This window comes from Hypanus sabinus, chromosome 26, assembly GCF_030144855.1.
Source record: "Hypanus sabinus isolate sHypSab1 chromosome 26, sHypSab1.hap1, whole genome shotgun sequence".
NCBI lineage: Eukaryota > Metazoa > Chordata > Chondrichthyes > Myliobatiformes > Dasyatidae > Hypanus > Hypanus sabinus.
This window is the reverse complement of record NC_082731.1, coordinates 45,087,813-45,105,121: the sequence shown is the minus strand read 5'-3', so window position 1 is coordinate 45,105,121 and position 17,309 is coordinate 45,087,813. Positions and strand designations below refer to the sequence as shown.

Sequence of the window (17,309 nt, the reverse complement as noted above, 5' to 3'; positions counted from 1 at the left end):
TGGGTTCCTCCCACAGTCCAAAGACATACTGATTGATAGGTTAATTGGTCATCGTAAGTTGTTCTGTGATTGGGCTTGGATTAAATTGGATGGCATGGCTCAGAGGGCCAGAAGGGCATATTCTGAGATGTATCTCAATCAATCAATTACTCAATAAATAAATAAATAAACACAAACAAACAAACAAACAAGCAAGCAATAAAACCCTTACCACCTTTAGGCACATTGACAAGGAGCATTGTTGCAAGAAAGCAGCATCCATCATCAAGGATTGCAGCCATTCAGGCCATGCTCTCTTCTCACTTCTGCCATCAGGAAGGAAGCACAGGAGCCTTAGGACTCTCACCATCTGGCTCAGGAACATTATTACCCCTCAACCATCAGAGACACCTGAACCAGCGTAGATAACCACTCGCCCCTATATTGAACTGATTTCATATTATGTAGACTCATTTTCAAGGACTACAACTCATGTTCTCAATGCTTATTTATTATTAATATTTTGTTCTTTGTCTTTGAACAGTTATCTTTTGCACGTTTGTTTGTCCATCTTTGTTGTTCGCAGTGTTTTATTAATTATTCATTGTATTTACTGTGATTGCCCACATGAAAATGAATCTCAGGATGGTATTCAGGGTAGTGTTTTAAATGGATGTCTATCTTTTCTGAGACTGTGCCCTTGATTGTAGATGACAGGAAATGTCCTTTCCATATCCACTCTATCAAGGCCTTTCAATATTTGATAAGTTTCAATGAGATCCTCTCTCATTCTTCTGAACTCTAGTCTGTGCAGGCCTAGAGCCATCAAATGCTCCTCATAGGTTATTTTTTACATTCTGGTAATCATTAGATGAATGTACTAGCTTTAAGTAGCCATTGAGAAAGGAAATCAGAATGCAGAATATTGTGTTGCAGCTTCAGAGAACATTCAGTGCAGGCAAATAAAATGCAATAGCTATGATGGTGTAGATTGGAGGTCAATAATTAATCTTTAACATACGAGAGGTCCGTTCAAGAATCTGATAGAAGCTGTCCTTGAGTCTGGTGGTATGTACAGTCAAGCTTTTGTATCTTTTACCCAACAAGAGAGGGGAGAACAGAAAATCACAAATACAAGAGATTCTGGAAATCTTGAACAAAAATGTAAAATGCTAGAGGAACTCGGAATCTATGGAGAGGAATAAATTGTCTATGTTTTGGCTGAAACCAGAAATAGAAGATGGCCGGAGGGGAGGAGTACAGACTGGCAGAAAGATGTGAGACAGGTGAAGGCAAAAATGGATGGATGAAGTAAGAACCTGGGAGATGATAGGAAGAAGAGGTAAAGGACTGAAGAAGAAGCGACCTGTTAGGTGGGGGGAGCCGACTATACGAGAAAGGGAAGGATCTCCAGGGAGAGGTGATGGTTAGATGAGCTGAAGGGCAGGGTTAAGAGGGGAGCTAGAATGGGGAATGGAAAAAGAGGGAAGAGGGAAGGGGATTTAGAAATGACTTGTAATTGGAGAAATCAGTGTTCATGTCATCCAGTTGGAGGTCACCCAGACAGAATCGAACCTGAGAATGACTTCATTGTAGCAGCAGAGGAGGCCATAGACTGACAGAATAGGAAATGGAATTAAAATGGAAAACCTGCTTTTTGTGGTAGATGGAGTAAAGGTGCTTACTCAGCAGGTCAGGTCACAGAGCATTAATTAACCTTTTGCCGAAAATTTTACGATGTGAGTATTCCCAGTGTTTTTCTGTATTTTTGTTTCATATTTTTTACAATGTGGAGTTCCTGAATTTGAATATTGGGAAATCCCATTGTTTCCCACTGCCACACTGTATTCAGCAACAGCAGCTCAGCTAGGAGGATTCAGTGAGGTAAACTCTCATTCCTATTGTACCCTACAGTGTCCTCACACAATGCTGTCAGGCGTTCTATCAGCAGGTGTGGAACTTGCCCCAAGGCAGCTTACTTACTGCCCATTATGCTGCTGATGTTTAGGGCAACAGTGAAGATCCTCCATCTCTGTCAGTGTTCAGGGCTTCCTTCATCGTGTCAGTGGCTTCCTCTTGGTTTTCATGACAGTCAGTCATACAAGTCCTGTGTGGAGACTCAAGAATACCTTCACACTCAGATATAGAAGAATTCTTCTTACCCTTTGACCTGTTTGGCCTGGGTGACCCCTACCAAGAGCCAAAGCATAAAGCCAGAACTCTAGCCAACATCGCTCTCCGGGTCATTGAGGTACGCAAATCTCCAAACTCTTGACAAGGTTATTGTCTTCTTGGAGGGCAGTAAGGCAAGGGTTAAGATAATGTCAGCCCAAGCATGAAAGGTCCTTTAAGAAAGCTCTTTGAAGAGCATAGCTTCCCTTTGCTGGCTTGGTAATGGAGCCATTTGGCATATGGAGTCAGGATAAGGATGTAATGGAACTATGCAATGCACAGACACCAACTAAAGGACAGTTACTTTACTAACTGCAAAGTATCATCAGTTGTTAGCTTACAGTCTTGGCTGACTTTTAATACCTATATTGTGAATGGCGATTTATCTTGCAAACAAGGAATTTGATCAGTAGACTAAAATAGAGCTTTATAGTTAAAGACATTGACTTTAAAGTGCTGCTTCTCCAGTCTGTGCAAAACAAATATTTACAATGCATGTGGTACGGCTTAATTTTTAAAAAATCCCTTTTCTACGTACAACAAGTGACTTTGATAGCCCTTAACACTCTAAGGCCTTTGGCAAATTGGGGTATAACATTATTCAGCTGCACAACAGCCCTTGGAAAGAAGCTACTTTTCAGTTTTTCTGTCTTAGCTAAGATGTTTCTGTATCTCCGACCAGACAACAGGACAATGTCCGTGATGAGATGGGTCATTAATGATGTTATGAGTGTGTCGTAGAAATTAAGAGTTGTAGATTATATTGTAGGTCCAGTAATTGAGTCACAATGATGTGCTGGGCTGTCCTAATCACCTGCAGGAGTGCTTCGTGATCGGTCTAGCTGCAGCTAGAATACTGCAATGTCATTCTGTATGTCTGTATGCTCTTCATATCCATAACTACTTGTCAATTCTGTATAAGAATGGCATTTCTCTGTTCAGACTTCAGAACAGTTCGGTGACAGGGGCAGTGCTGTTCTCCTTAAGCACAAGTTGATAAAATATGATTGAGGAACAAGCGCGAGTATTCAGAGTCTGGTTAATCGGTGACCGCACAGGCAGTGTTTTGACATCACTGGGTTCAAATCCTGGAATCCCTACCCAACAACCTTGGGAAGGTTGTTCACCTCCCCCCCACCCCACCCCCTCAATCAAAAATTACAGGCAAGATGCTTACCCAGTCACAAAACATCACACCTAGAAAAATGAATAAACTTTAAAACAGAGATGTTTAGAGACAGGCAACCTCTTGATTATTTCAGCAATAGTCTTCATCTGTATCTGTTTGTATTGCATGCCTATTCTGAATAGCATACACAAAATGCTGGAAGAACTCAGCAGGTCAGGTAGCATCTATGAAGAGGGATGAGTCCTGATTAAGTGTCTCAGCCTGAAACATCGAACATCGTTTGTTTATTACTCTCTGTGGAAGCTGCCTTACCTGCTGATTCCCTCCAGCAGTTTGTGTCTGCAGTCTGTAGAATCTCTTGTGTTTATGGATTTACTGATGTACTTCCTGCTAAAGCAAAGGCAGGAGGCAGGGGAAACTTAATCCCGACAAATGCAGTGCTGTACGTTTGACAGAGTAATTAATGTGTTACTGTAGCGGTGTGCTACACGCAGCGCTAAAATTACGACGCGGAGTCGGTAACTGCAGTCGAAGGAAAAAACTTCATTTGAAAACTTCTGCCTCACTTTTAAGCCTCCCTCAACCGGCCCCCCATGGCGCAGAGGCTCCAAAGCTCTGTGCTCGCAAACCCCCGTAGGCTATCTAATTGTGAGTCGGTTCGGATCGGATGCGCCAGGAAATGGGTCACCACATTAACCCCCCCCCCCCCCCCAGAACCGGCGATACACCCCCCAATGTCCACAGTCTGGGCCAGAACCTGCTTGGGAGGTCGGCCTCTGCGCCGAGGTGCCGGAAACTCGGCCGGTTGCGCCAGGTCCACATGGGCCGGTTTGAGGCGGTCCACCGTGAAAACCTCCTCTTTCCCCCCAACGTCCAGCACGAACGTGGACCCGTTGTTCCGGAGCACCATAAACGGCCCCTCGTATGGCCGCTGCACCGGTGGCCGATGCCCGCCCCTTCGTACAAGCACAAACTTACAGTTCTGTAGGTCTTTGGGTACGCAGGTCGGGTGCCGCCCGTGCTGTGAAGTGGGTATGGGGGCCAGGTTACCGAGCTTCTCGCGTAGTCTGCCCAGGACTGCTGCGGGTTCTTCCTCTTGCCCCCTTGGGGCTGGTAGGAACTCCCCGGGGACGACCAGGGGCGCGCCGTATACCAACTCGGCCGACGAGGCGTGCAGGTCGTCCTTGGGCGCTGTGCAGATGCCGAGTAGGACCGAGGGAAGCTCGTCCACCCAGTTGGCTCCTCGCAGGCGGGCCATGAGGGCCGACTTCAGGTGACGGTGGAAACGCTCCACTAGCCCGTTCGACTGTGGGTGGTAGGCAGTTGTGTGGTGCAGCTGAGTCCCCAAAAGGCTGGCCATAGCTGACCACAGGCTGAAGGTGAACTGGGCGCCTCTGTCGGAGGTAATGCGGGCCGGTACACCAAAGCGAGATATCCAGGTGGCGATCAGGGCTCGGGCGCAAGATTCGGAGGTGGTGTCGGTGAGCGGAACCGCCTCTGGCCATCTTGTGAACCGGTCCACGATAGTCAGGAGGTGCCGCGCTCCGCGCAACACTGGCAGGGGGCCCACGATATCCACATGAATGTGGTCGAAACACCGGTGGGCGGGATGGAACTGCTGCGGTGGGGCTTTGGTGTGCCGCTGCACCTTGGCCGTCTGGCAGTGCATGCACGTTTTGGCCCATTCACTGACCTGTTTGCGGAGTCCGTGCCGGATGGAGGGATGCGCCAAGTTATGAATGGAATCGAAAACGCGGCGCCGTCATGCTGTCGGGACGACTGGACGGGGCTGGCCGGTGGCGACGTCACAGAGTAGGGTCCTCTCACCTGGGCCTGCGGGGAGGTCCTGGAGCTGCAAACCGGAGACTGCGGTTCTGTAACTCGGAATCTCCTCATCCGCCTGCTGCGCCTCTGCCAGTGCCTCAAAGTCTACCCCTTGAGAAAGGGCATGAACGGTAGGGCAAGAGAGCGCATCCGTCACGACATTGTCCTTACCCGAGACGTGCCGGACATCCGTCGTGTATTCAGAGATGTAGGACAGGTGGCGTTGCTGGCGGGACGACCAGGGGTCGGACGCTTTCGTAAACGCAAAGGTAAGCGGTTTGTGGTCCGTGAACGCGGTGAAGGGCCGACCTTCTAGGAAGTACCTGAAATGCCGGATTGCCAGGTAGAGCGCCAAGAGTTCCCGGTCGAAAGCACTGTACTTAAGCTCGGGTGGTCGCAGGTGTTTGCTGAAAAACGCCAGGGGTTGCCAGCGACCTGCGATGAGTTGCTCCAGCACCCCACCGACTGCCGTGTTTGATGCGTCCACTGTGAGGGCGGTAGGGGCGTCCATTCTGGGATGTACTAGCATTGCGGCGTCCGCCAAAGCTTCCTTGTTTGAACGAAAGCGGCGGCGGACTCCTCGTCCCAGGTAATGTCCTTGCTCAGACTCGACATCAGGGCGAACAGGGGGTGCATGATCCGGGCAGCTGAAGGGAGGAAGCGGCGGTAGAAATTGACCATACCTACGAATTCCTGAAGGCCTTTGATCGTGGTGGGTCGGGGAAAGAGGCGGACCGCATCTACCTTAGCGGGCAGAGGGGTTGCCCCGTCTTTAGTAATCCTGTGGCCCAGGAAGTCAATGGTATCGAGTCCGAACTGGCATTTGGTGGGGTTGATTGTAAGACCGTACTCACTCAGTCGGGCGCAGAATTGACGGAGGTGGGACAGATGCTCCTGACGACTGCCGCTGGCTATGAGGATGTCATCCAAATAGATGAACGCGAAGTCCAGGTCCCGTCCCACCGCGTCCATTAACCGCTGGAACGTCTTCAGGCCGAACGGCATGCGGAGGAACTCGAAAAGGCCGAAAGGGGTGATGAGAGCCATTTTGGGGACGTCGTCAGGATGCATCGGGATTTGATGGTACCCTCGGATGAGGTCTACCTTGGAGAAGATCCGTGCGCCGTGCAGGTTTGCTGCAAAGTCCTGAATGTGCGGCACAGGGTAGCGGTCCGGTGTGGTAGCCTCGTTCAGTCTGCGGTAGTCGCCGCACGGTCTCCAGCCCCCCGTTGCTTTGGGCACCATGTGCAGGGGGGAGGCCCATGGGCTGTCGGACCACCGGATGATCCCCAATTCCTCCATCCTCTGGAACTCCTCCTTCGCCAGTCGGAGCTTGTCCGGGGGAAGCTGCCGAGCGCGGGCGTGGAGGGGTGGTCCCTGGGTCGGGATGTGGTGCTGTACGTCGTGCCTGGGCATGGCCGCTGTGAACTGCGGTGCCAGAACCGATGGGAACTCCGCCAGGACCCTGGTGAAGTCGTTGTCGGACAGCGTGATGGAGCCGAGGTGAGGGGCTGGCAACTGGGCTGCACCCAGGGAGAACGTCTGAAAGGTCTCGGCGTGTACCAGTCTCTTCCTGGGCAGGTCGACCAGTAGGCTGTGAGCCCACAAAAAATCCGCACCCAGAAGCGGTTGGGCTACGGCGGCCAGTGTGAAGTCCCACGTGAACTGGCTGGAGCCGAACTGTAGCTGCACCTGATGGGTGCCATAGGTCCTTACTGTGCTGCCATTCACGGCCCTCAGGGGGGGACCCGGTGCCCTGCTGCGGGTGTCGTAACTCGTCAGAGGTAAAATGCTGATCTCAGCCCCAGTATCGATCAAAAACTGGCGTCCCGACCTTCTATCCCACACATACAGGAGGCTATCCCGATGGCCAGCCGCCGTAGCCATCAGCAGCGGCTGGCCCTGTCGTTTCCCGGGAACTTGCAGGGCGGGCGACAACGGCTGGCTTCTGCGCCCCACTGCTGGTGGTAGAAGCACCAGTGTTCATTGGGCCGGGGGTTGGCGGGCTCTGCGGCCGGGCCTGGACTGGTTTGCTGCCGGGAGCGTGGCTGGGAGATCTGTGCGATGGACGCCCCGGTCACCTTTTTGGCGTTCCACAGCAAGTCCGCCCGGGCTGCCACCTTCCGGGGGTCACTGAAATCCGCGTCGGATAGCAGCAGGCGTATGTCCTCGGGCAGCTGCTCCAGGAATGCCTGCTCAAACATGAGGCATGTGTGTCCGTCGGCCAGAGACAACATCTCATTCAATAAAGCCGATGGAGGTCTGTCGCCCAAGCCATCCAGGTGCAGTAAACGGCCAGCCCGCTCGCGCCGTGAGAGTCCGAAAGTCCTGAGGAGCAGGGCTTTGAATTCCGTGTACTTGCTGTCTGCCGGGGGCGACTGTACGAACTCCGCGACCTGGGCCGCTGTGTCCTGGTAGAGGGAGCTCACCACGTAGTAGTAGCGGGTGTCTTCTGAGGTGATCTGGCGAATGTGGAATTGGGCTTCGGCTTGCTGGAACCATAGGTCCGGGCGCTGTGTCCAGAAACCCGGCAGTTTCAACAAAACCGCATGAACAGAGGCGGCGTCGGTCATTTCTGGTCCAAAAATCGTTTGGACCGTCGGGGTCACCAATTGTAGCGGTGTGCTACATGCAGCGCTAAAATTACAACGCGGAGTCGGTAACTGCAGTCGAAGGAAAAAATTTTATTCGAAAACTTCAGCCTCACTTTTAAGCCTCCCTCAACCGGCCCCCCCATGGCGCAGAGGCTCCAAAGCTCTGTGCTCGCAAACCCCCGTAGGCTATCTAATTGTGAGTCGGTTCGGATGCGCCAGGAAATGGGTTGCCACATTACATACAGGTACAGTGAATATATTAGGCAATGTGACCCAGGAAGGTTCTTGTGATGTTTGGTTTCTGCTCCGTCTCTTTGGAGCATGCTGAGACACTCACTACAGCAAAGACACTGATTAGAATTAGTTTGTTCAAAGTTTAAAGTACATTTATTGTCAAAGTTATACTATACTAAATTATACTACCTTGAGATTCGCCTGCTTATAGGCAGTGACAAAACAAGGAATGTGCAGAGAGAGAGAAAAACAAATTGTGCAAACAATGAAAGCAAACAACAGCAACACTTTTGTAATGAAAGTGAGTCCATAGACAGACAGGAAGTCCAGAGCAGCTGGGTCAGGCCCACAGCCTCTGCCCCAGTTCATCACATCAGGGAGCTCGCAGACACGAAGCTCAGAGTAGTCTCACAGTCTCATCCTTAGTGCAGAGGAAATATCACGGGTAGTGAGCAGAACCCTCGCCTCCAGTCCCAACACCCTGCCTTTTCAATCCACCTGGCTCAGCGCTGGAAGTGTCAAAACACTAGGTCGTTCCCTGGTATTTGGCAAAGTGATGAGGTAAATAGGATAAAGCAGAATTAACTGAAGTTGGCTTTGAGTTAAAGCTTTTTAAAAAATTATCTTTATTTGTTATTTGTACATCGAAACATACAGTGAAATGTTTCATTTTGGTTAACAACCAACACACTCTGAGGACGTGCTGGGTGCTTCTGCTCCACTTAGCATGCCCACACTCATGAACTCTAATCTGTACCTCTTTAGATTGTGGAAGGAAATTGGAGCACCCTGAGGTCATGGGGGGAATGTCCAAACTCTTTACAGAAAACAGCAGGAATTGAGCCCGGGGGGGCTTGCACTGTAAGTTGCACTGGCTGACACACTACCACGCCACCCCTGAGTAATAATGTATCTTTCAAACCATCCCTAAAGTAAAACAAATGAGGTGTTCACATCTTTCAATGAATGCAAGGGAGAATAACATGGCTGATACTCACTCTATTTATTTACGTACTTACTTATTGACTGAGATGCAGCATGGAATAGGCCCTTCCAACCCTTAGAGCCATGCTGCCCAGCAATCTCCCAGTTTAGTCCTCGCTTAATCACTGGACAATTTACAATGATCAATTAACCTACCAATTGGTACATCTTCGGACTGGGAGGAAACTGGGGCACCCAAAGGAAACCCACATGGTCACAGGAAAAATGTATAAACTTCTTACAGACAACGGTGGGAGTTGAACCTGGGTCACTGGTACTTTAAACATGATATAGAATTATAAAACTCGAGGAGAAGAAGCTTCAAGAAATGATGTTCAATGTTTAAATAGAATTCTAAAGATTGCTTTAAGACCATAAGACTTAGCAACAGAATTAGGCCTATTGAGTGCTGTGTCATTCGATCATGTCTGATTTATTATCCCTCTCAACTCCATCCTTCTGCCTTCTCCCTGTAACCTTTGATGCCTTTCCTAATCAAGAACTTATCAACCTCTTCTTTAAATAGACTCAATGACTTGGCCTCCAGCTGTCTGTGGCAATGAATTCCAAAGTTTCATTACCATCTGGCTAAAGAAATTCTGTCTCATCTCAGGTCTAAAGGGACATTCTTCTATTTTGAGGCTGTGCTCTCTGGTCCCGGACTCTCCCACTAACGGAAACATCTCTACATCCATTCTATATAGATCTTGAGTCCTGGTCAAAATACCCACCTCAATCAACTTTGAGAAAGAAATAAAAGTCCGTTGCTTGTGGGCTGTAGTGGATTTATACAATGTAGAACATGTTATAAACATTACAGCACAGTACAGGCCCTTCGATCCACAATGTTGTACTGACCTTTTAACCCACTGCAAAATCAATCTAACCTTTCCCTCCCACGTAACCCTCCATTTTTCCATCATCCATGTGCCTATCTAAGAGATGCTTAAGTGCCCCTAATGTATTTGCCTCTACCACCACCCTGGTAGGGAGTTCTACACACCCTCCATTCCCTGCAAGAAAAACGCCTGCCTCTGACATACCTCCTATATTTTCCTCCAATCACCTTAACGTTATGCTCCCTAGTATTAGCCATTTCTACCCTAATATAAAGTCGCTGGCGGTCTACTTGATCTATGCCTCAAATCATCTTGTATGCATCTATCAAGTCACTCTCATCCTTCTTTGCTTCAAAGTGAAAAATCCAAGCTTGCTCAACCTTTCCTCACGTGTAGGGTTCAGCATGAAATAAAGGTGAATGCATGAAGTCTGTTGAACCTTATAAATCATGTATGGATTACCTTGACATATAGAAGTAAGATCTTTCTTTCAAGGCTAAGTCCAGAAGAAGATAGTGCTAGCGAATAATACTACCATCCTCCAGATGGTGTGCTTCTTTAAAGTCTTTTTCCTTCAAATGTGATTCTATTGGATCCTGCGATCCACAGTTTGATAGTGTGTTTTTGAGCACTGTCTCCCAGAGAGGCCCGGGAGGTGAGCAGCCTCCTTGAGATCAAGAAGCTTGGTAAAGGGGTACAAACGCATGACCGACTCCATTTCTCGCTGACCTAGCCGATTAAAGCATCAAGGAAGATTGAAAACATCAAGCCTAGTGCAATAGGCAAGCAAGCGTTCAGCTCGCTGCTGCGGGAGAAAGTGTCTGCATGTGACGGTCTTTCTCTCCCTCTGACTCGCTGCTGCCGTGGCTCCCAGTGTCTGAATGATCTCTCTCCCTCGATGCTGTCGGAGGATGGTGCCGGAGCAAGGTTTAATCGACATGGTTTGTGGATTGGACTGTAGTTCACATTATGATGTGTTTTCTGGTTTCAGTCACACCTTCTTTTGTTGCTGTTTTGGGCAACTTTGAATTGGGGCGGTCTGCGGATAATGAACACTGAGCCGCTTGGAAAATGGACTCTCTCGTTTTTGTGTTTTATCTTCTGTGGTTTTGCTCTTTTTTTTAATTGCCATTTCTGTGATTTTTCTTTGTGCTGGGATGGGAGGGTTTGATGTTCTTCCTGAACAGTTCCATGGCTTGCTTTATTTTGTTGCTGTCTGTGGGGAAGACAAAGCTCGATGTTGTATACTACATACATACTTTGATAATAAATGTACTTTGAATCCTTTGAAGTAGGAGGTTAGTTTATGCTTAACCATTATTGTTGTTTCCTTTATTGTATCGACAATCACAGAAGAGCCTCTTCCCTCCCCCATGGGTTCACTCAGATATGAGTGATATTTCATTTTTCAATTTTTTTAATTGATTTCCAAATAAAGAATATACAAATCGGAAGAGGAGTTTAACAAGTAGATAATATAAAAGACATATAAACAGCAATAGTAAAAACAGAAAGTATATAATGTCAAAATCAAATAGGTAAAATATTATGCTGTTATATATACAATGGTCAAAAAATACTACAACTCCTCATAGCAATCATAAAAAAAAATTGGAAATTTTATTGATAAGGAAAAAAAAACACTAACTAAGCTGAAACAAAAAAAAAGAGAGAGAGAGAAAAAGGAAAGAAAAAGAAGCATGTTTAACAATAGGGTTAAGGGCTTGTCCACCTATTCTGGAGAGCAAAAACAGAACAGGAGCTCCTAATAAAGAAGCTAACGAAAACCCCATTACTGAATTTTCATCCAACTGTAACCATGAAGGGCTATCTTGGTCGTCCATATCATAAATCCAAAAAGTAATATAATGAATATTAATTGTCCAATAATAAAATCTAAAGTTTGGTAAAGCCAGTCCTCCATCTTTTTTTGATTTTTGCAATAAAAGTTTATTCACTCTAGAGCTTTTATTATTTCAAACATCTGACAAAATCAGAGAATCTATTTTATCAAAAAATGTTTTTGGAACAAAGGAGGGAACTGCTTGAAATATATATAAAAATTTCAGTAAAATAACCTTATATCATAACCATATATAGAGGCTATATCCTCTATGCAATTAGGTAAAGCTCCGGGACCTGATGGTTATACAGTAGAATTTTACAAGACCTTTCATGAAATGCTTATACCACATCTTCATCAAATGCTTACTGATTCTACATCCTCTGGGAACCTTCCTAAAACTTTTTATGAAGCACTAATTTCATTGATTCCAAAAAAAGGAAAAGACCCGCTGGAATGTGTATCCTATAGACCTATTTCTTTAATGAATGTCGATTTTAAATTCCTCTCTAAGATTCTAGCAAATAGGCTTGAGATTGTCTTGCCTAATGTTATCTCAAATGATCAAACAGGATTTATTAAAAATAGGTACTCACATTTTAATAATCGAAGATTATTAAATATCATTTATTCCCCCTCAGCCAAAGAATCGGAATGTATTGTATCTTTGGATGCGGAGAAAGCTTTTGATAGGGTGGAGTGGCCTTATTTATTTCAGGTTTTGAAGAGGTTCAATTTTGGTCCAGGATTTACTTCCTGGATTAAATTGATTTATCATGCCCCGGTAGCTGTGGTTCTAACGAATAATCAAAAGTCTCCTCACTTTAGATTATATAGAGGTTGTCACGGTTGCCCTCTTAGTCCTTTATTATTTAATTTGGCTTTAGAACCACTTGCTATTGCTCTTAGGGATTCTAATTCTGTGCAGAGTATTAGGAGAAGGGATAAATTACATAAGGTTTCGTTATACGCAGATGATTTATTAGTTTGCATTTCAAATCCTAAGAAATCTATTCCTTCTATGTTATCTATATTTATGGAATTTGGTACTTTTTCTGGATATAAACTTAATTTACATAAAAGCGTATATTTCCTATTATTAGTTATTCTGATTATTATGATAAAATACCTTTTAATATTGCCAAAAACCATTTTACTTACCTTGGTATTAAAATTACAAAAAATTTTAAAGACCTATATAGGTATAATTTCTTCCCTTTAGTTGAATATTCTCAACAGGCGCTTTCTAAATGGTCACCTATGTCGATGTAATTGATAGGTCAAATAAATGCTATAAAGATGGTTAAGAGTGATATTTAATGTGATGTTGCCAGAGATGGGATCACAAGCAGCCCCACTGCATCTTTGAGTTAATGGGAGGTGGGGGGGGGGGGGGGGGTTACAACTAGAGGTCATGGGTTAAGAGTGAAAAGTGAAAAGTTTAAGGGGAAATAGGGGAATCCTAACAACCTCTTTCATAATCAGTCTCTAGTTCCATTTGCTGAAAAAATTAGCTTAGCTGTGATCCTTTCATAATTCATATCGAGCTGACACTCAAGTATGCCCTAAGGCAAGCTGAGTGAATCTTTGTATTTGCTTGTGTGGTCATCTTTAGCAAAAAGCAGATCAACAAAGTGACACTTGCTGTGACAGAGCACCTATTTGTATTTTTATTCAGAGATACAGCACAGCAACAGGCCCTCCTGGCCCACCTGTCCACACTGCCCAATTATACCGATGTGACCAATTAACCTACTAACCCATACATCTTTGGAATGTGGGAGGAATTTGGAGCACCTGGAGGAAACTCATATAGTCATGGAGAGATTGTATAAACAACTAACAGGCAGCAGTGGGAATTTTTTAATTTACTTAGAGATGCAACACAGTAACAGGCCTTTCCGGCCCATGCTGCCCAATTAGCCTTCTAACTCAAAGGTCTTTGGAATGTGGAAGGAAACGGGAGCACCAGAGCAAACTCATATAGTCACAGGGAGAACGCACAAAGTCCTTACAGACAGCATTTATTTACTTGGAGATATAGCACGGTAACAGGCTCTTCCAGCCCAGTGAGTCCATGCTACACAATCACACCCCAATGATCAAGGTTGAAGCCTATGAGAATGAGAGTGGAGGACGGGCCAGTGCTCAGCGCCAGCTGCCTATGTTTGACTGATCTTCCTCTCCCTCTCTCTAGCTGCTGTCGGAGGAAAATGCAGGAATCTTGGGGTCCATGTTTGCAAGGATTGATCGGCGAGACTGTGGACTTGTTTTCAGGGACTTTGAGGTTCACATTGCTTGTGTTTGTGGATTTTGATTACTCTTCAGTTTGCTGTTTCTGATCGGTTCGATCAGTGCAGTTTGGAGCAGTGTGTGAAGAACGTCCTTGTGGCTTGTGGAGCGGCGTGGGACTGAACTGAACTTAAAACTACTGTCTGGTATTCTCTGTGTTGTTCACTTACTTTTTGCCCTTTGGGCAACTTGTTCTTTCTTCGTGTATTGAGTATTTGATGTTTTCTTGAACGGATTCCATGGTGTTTCTTTGTGTAATGGCTGCCTGCAGGAGGACGATTCTCAGAGTTGTAGAGTCATGGAAAAGTACAGCACAGAAACAGGCCTTTCGGCCTATCTAGCCTGTGCCACCCCCATTAAAACTGCCTACTCCCATTGATCTCCACCAGGTCTATAGCCCTGCATACCTCTACCATCCAACTACCTATCCAAACTTCTCTTCAACATTGAAAATGAGCTCACTTGCTTTACTTGTGCTGACAGCTTGTTCCATAGACTCGCGACCCTCTGAGTGAAGAAGATTCCCCTATTTCCCCTTAAACTTTTCACCTTCTACCCTTAACCCATGACCTCTAGTTGTAATCCCACCCAACTTCAGTGGAAAGAGCCTGATTGTATTTACCCTATCTATACCCCTCATAATTTTGGGTACCTCTATCAAATCTCCCCTCAATCTTCCAGGCAGGTGACTAAAACTGCACACAATACTCCAAATTAGGCCTCACCAATGTCTTAAACAACTTCAACATAACATCCAATCTTCTGTACTCGATACATTGATATATGAAGGCCAATGTGCCAAAAGCTTTCTTTACAATCTTACCTACCTGTGAATCCGCTTTCAATGAATTATGTACCTGCATTCCTAGATTCCTTTATTCTACAGCACTCCTCAGTGTGTAAGACTTACCTTTGTTGGTCCTATGAAGTGCCCTGGCAATTTCTGCAGTGAACACCTTGTCAAGTCTTTGTCTGTATCCTGAGTAAATACAGATGCAAAAAAAAAATTAAGGTCTCCCCCATCTCTTTTGCCTCCATTCTGATCTTCCATTGGACCAATATTGTCCATTGCCATCCTTTTGCTATTAACATATCTGTAGAATACCTTAGGATTCTCCACTTTGTCTGCCAGGGGAAACTCATGCCTTCTTTTAGCCCTCTGATTTCTTTCCTAAGTGTTCTCTTGTATTTCTTATCTGACATAACTTCTTTCTTAACATATTTCTTAACTTCAAGATGGCGCTGCGACGCAGTTTGCAGTGGCCTCTCCGGAGATGATATTCGTTATTTGTCAAGTGGGGTGCTGTGCACAATCCTAATCTGATGAAAAATGTATGTGGGAGCATGGAGGAACATCTGGAAGTCTCCAGGAAGGCCTTCTTCGTTGCTGCTGCTGTTGTGAGGTCTGGGTCTCTGCTGGGAAGAACAGGCCCCTAGTCCTCCGGGTCGCGTTGCCGGTGGCCAGTGGCCGGGGCATTGTAGTGCGCTCAACAGAGGATGGTGCTCAGAGAGGCTGTGCCGAAGGGGATGGTCGGAGGTTCGACGGACTCGGAGTCCGCTGCAGTCGGGGTGCTCTCACTGTGTGCTGTGTCTGCGAGGCTGGATCCAGCGGCGCTTTCATTGTGTGCTGCGTCTGCGAAGCTGAGTCCGGCTTGCTTTATTTTGTGATATCATTCTGGAGGAACGTTGTTTCATTTTTTAACTGCATTGCAGTTGTGGTTTCTAAATGACAATAAACCAAAATTCAATTCAATAAGCACCTCATTTCTTCCTATCTGCCTATACCTGCTATGCACCTCTTCTTTTTCTTAACCAGAGCCTCAATATCTCTTGAAAACCAAAGTTCCCTAAACTTGTTATCTTTACCTTTTATTTTTATAGGCATGTACAAGCTTTGTACTCTCAAAATTTGGCTTCTGAAAGCCTCCCACTTACCAAGTACACCTTTACCAGAAACATCCTGCCCCAATCCACACTTGCCAGATCCTTTCTGATACCATCAAAATTGGCCTTTTTCCAATTTAGAATCTCAACCTGCAGATGTATGATGCAAAGTGTTCCCTGACACAAATTTCTGTCACCTGTCCTGCCTCATTCACTAATAGAAGATTGAGTATTGCACACTCATTGGGACTTCTACATACTAGTTAAGGAAACTTGCCTGAACACATTTGACAAGCTTTATCCTATCTAGTCCTTTACAGTTTAGGTCTAAGTCCTTCTGCAATCACATTGCTTCCTCAGCACTACCTACCTCTCTATACCTATCTTTGTGTCTTTTTATCACCTACCATAACACCCTTACGTTTCTTGCAACTGTTTGTGATCTCTCTAAATCCTTCGGACTATTGGGTGGTCTGTAATATAGCCCCATTAACATGGTCATACCTTTTTTATTCCTCAGTTCCACCCATAAATGCCTTATTAGGCGAACTTTCTAATCTGTCCTTACTGAGCACCTCCATGACATTCTCCCTGACTAGTAATGCTCCCCTTCTCCTTTAACCCTTCCCACTCTGTCACATCTAAAACAGCAGAATCCCAGAATACTGAGCAGTCATTTCTGCCCCTCCAGAAACCAAGTCTCACTGATGGCTATACTATCATAATACCAGGTGTTGAACCATGGCCTGAGCTCATCTGCCTTTCTTACGATACCTCTTGCGTTGAAATACTCACAGCTCAGGACGTTAGTTGCACCGTGCTCAACCTGTTGATTCCCAACCTTGTCTGAGGTCTTACCAACATCTGTCTCCACAGTCTCTCCATTATCTGATCGGAACATCAGAGTTCAGTTCCTGGCACAGTCTGTAAGTAGCTTGTGTGTTCTTCCCATGACCTCATGGGTTTCTGTGGGCGCTTCAGTTTCCTCCCACATTCCAAAGGTCTTCTGTTCGCGTTTGGGTAAGTGAGTTGTGGGCATGTTCTGTTGGCACCAGAAGTGTGCAGCTGACCCCAGCACAATCCTCACTGATTTGATCTGACATATTTCACTTTATGTTTCAATGTACATATGGCAAATGAAATTGATCTGTAATCTTTAGTCCAGACTGATGCCCACTGCTCAGCATGGATGCAGTGGGTTGAATGGGCTGTTCAAGCTGCATGCCCCTTTGACTCAGTAATGTGGTAGACACTACAGCTAGTTTCTACACAGCTAGTTTCTACTGTAACAGGAGCAATGAGATAGTGGCTAGATAATCTGTCATTAGACTACAGGAAGGTCAACTCAAGTCTTAGACTCTGGAGTGGGACTTTCCAGCTCAGACTGAGCCAGTGATTGAGAGGTAAGTAAAATAAGGGAAATAAACAAATTAGCACTAAATGATACTGCAAAAGCTACATGAGACCAAATCTTCCCTTGCAACTCGAGTCACAAAGTTATGGAAGATTTAATCTGTCAAAAATGCACAGCATCT

At 45.8% G+C, this 17,309-nt stretch overlaps 1 protein-coding gene across 7 annotated transcripts in view; it reads left to right on the top strand.

Moving 5' to 3' along the window:
- The window catches only part of LOC132381517 (meiosis initiator protein-like), a 112,812-nt gene that overhangs the window by 49,341 nt on the left and 46,162 nt on the right, over positions 1–17,309 (top strand). The window lies entirely within an intron of this gene.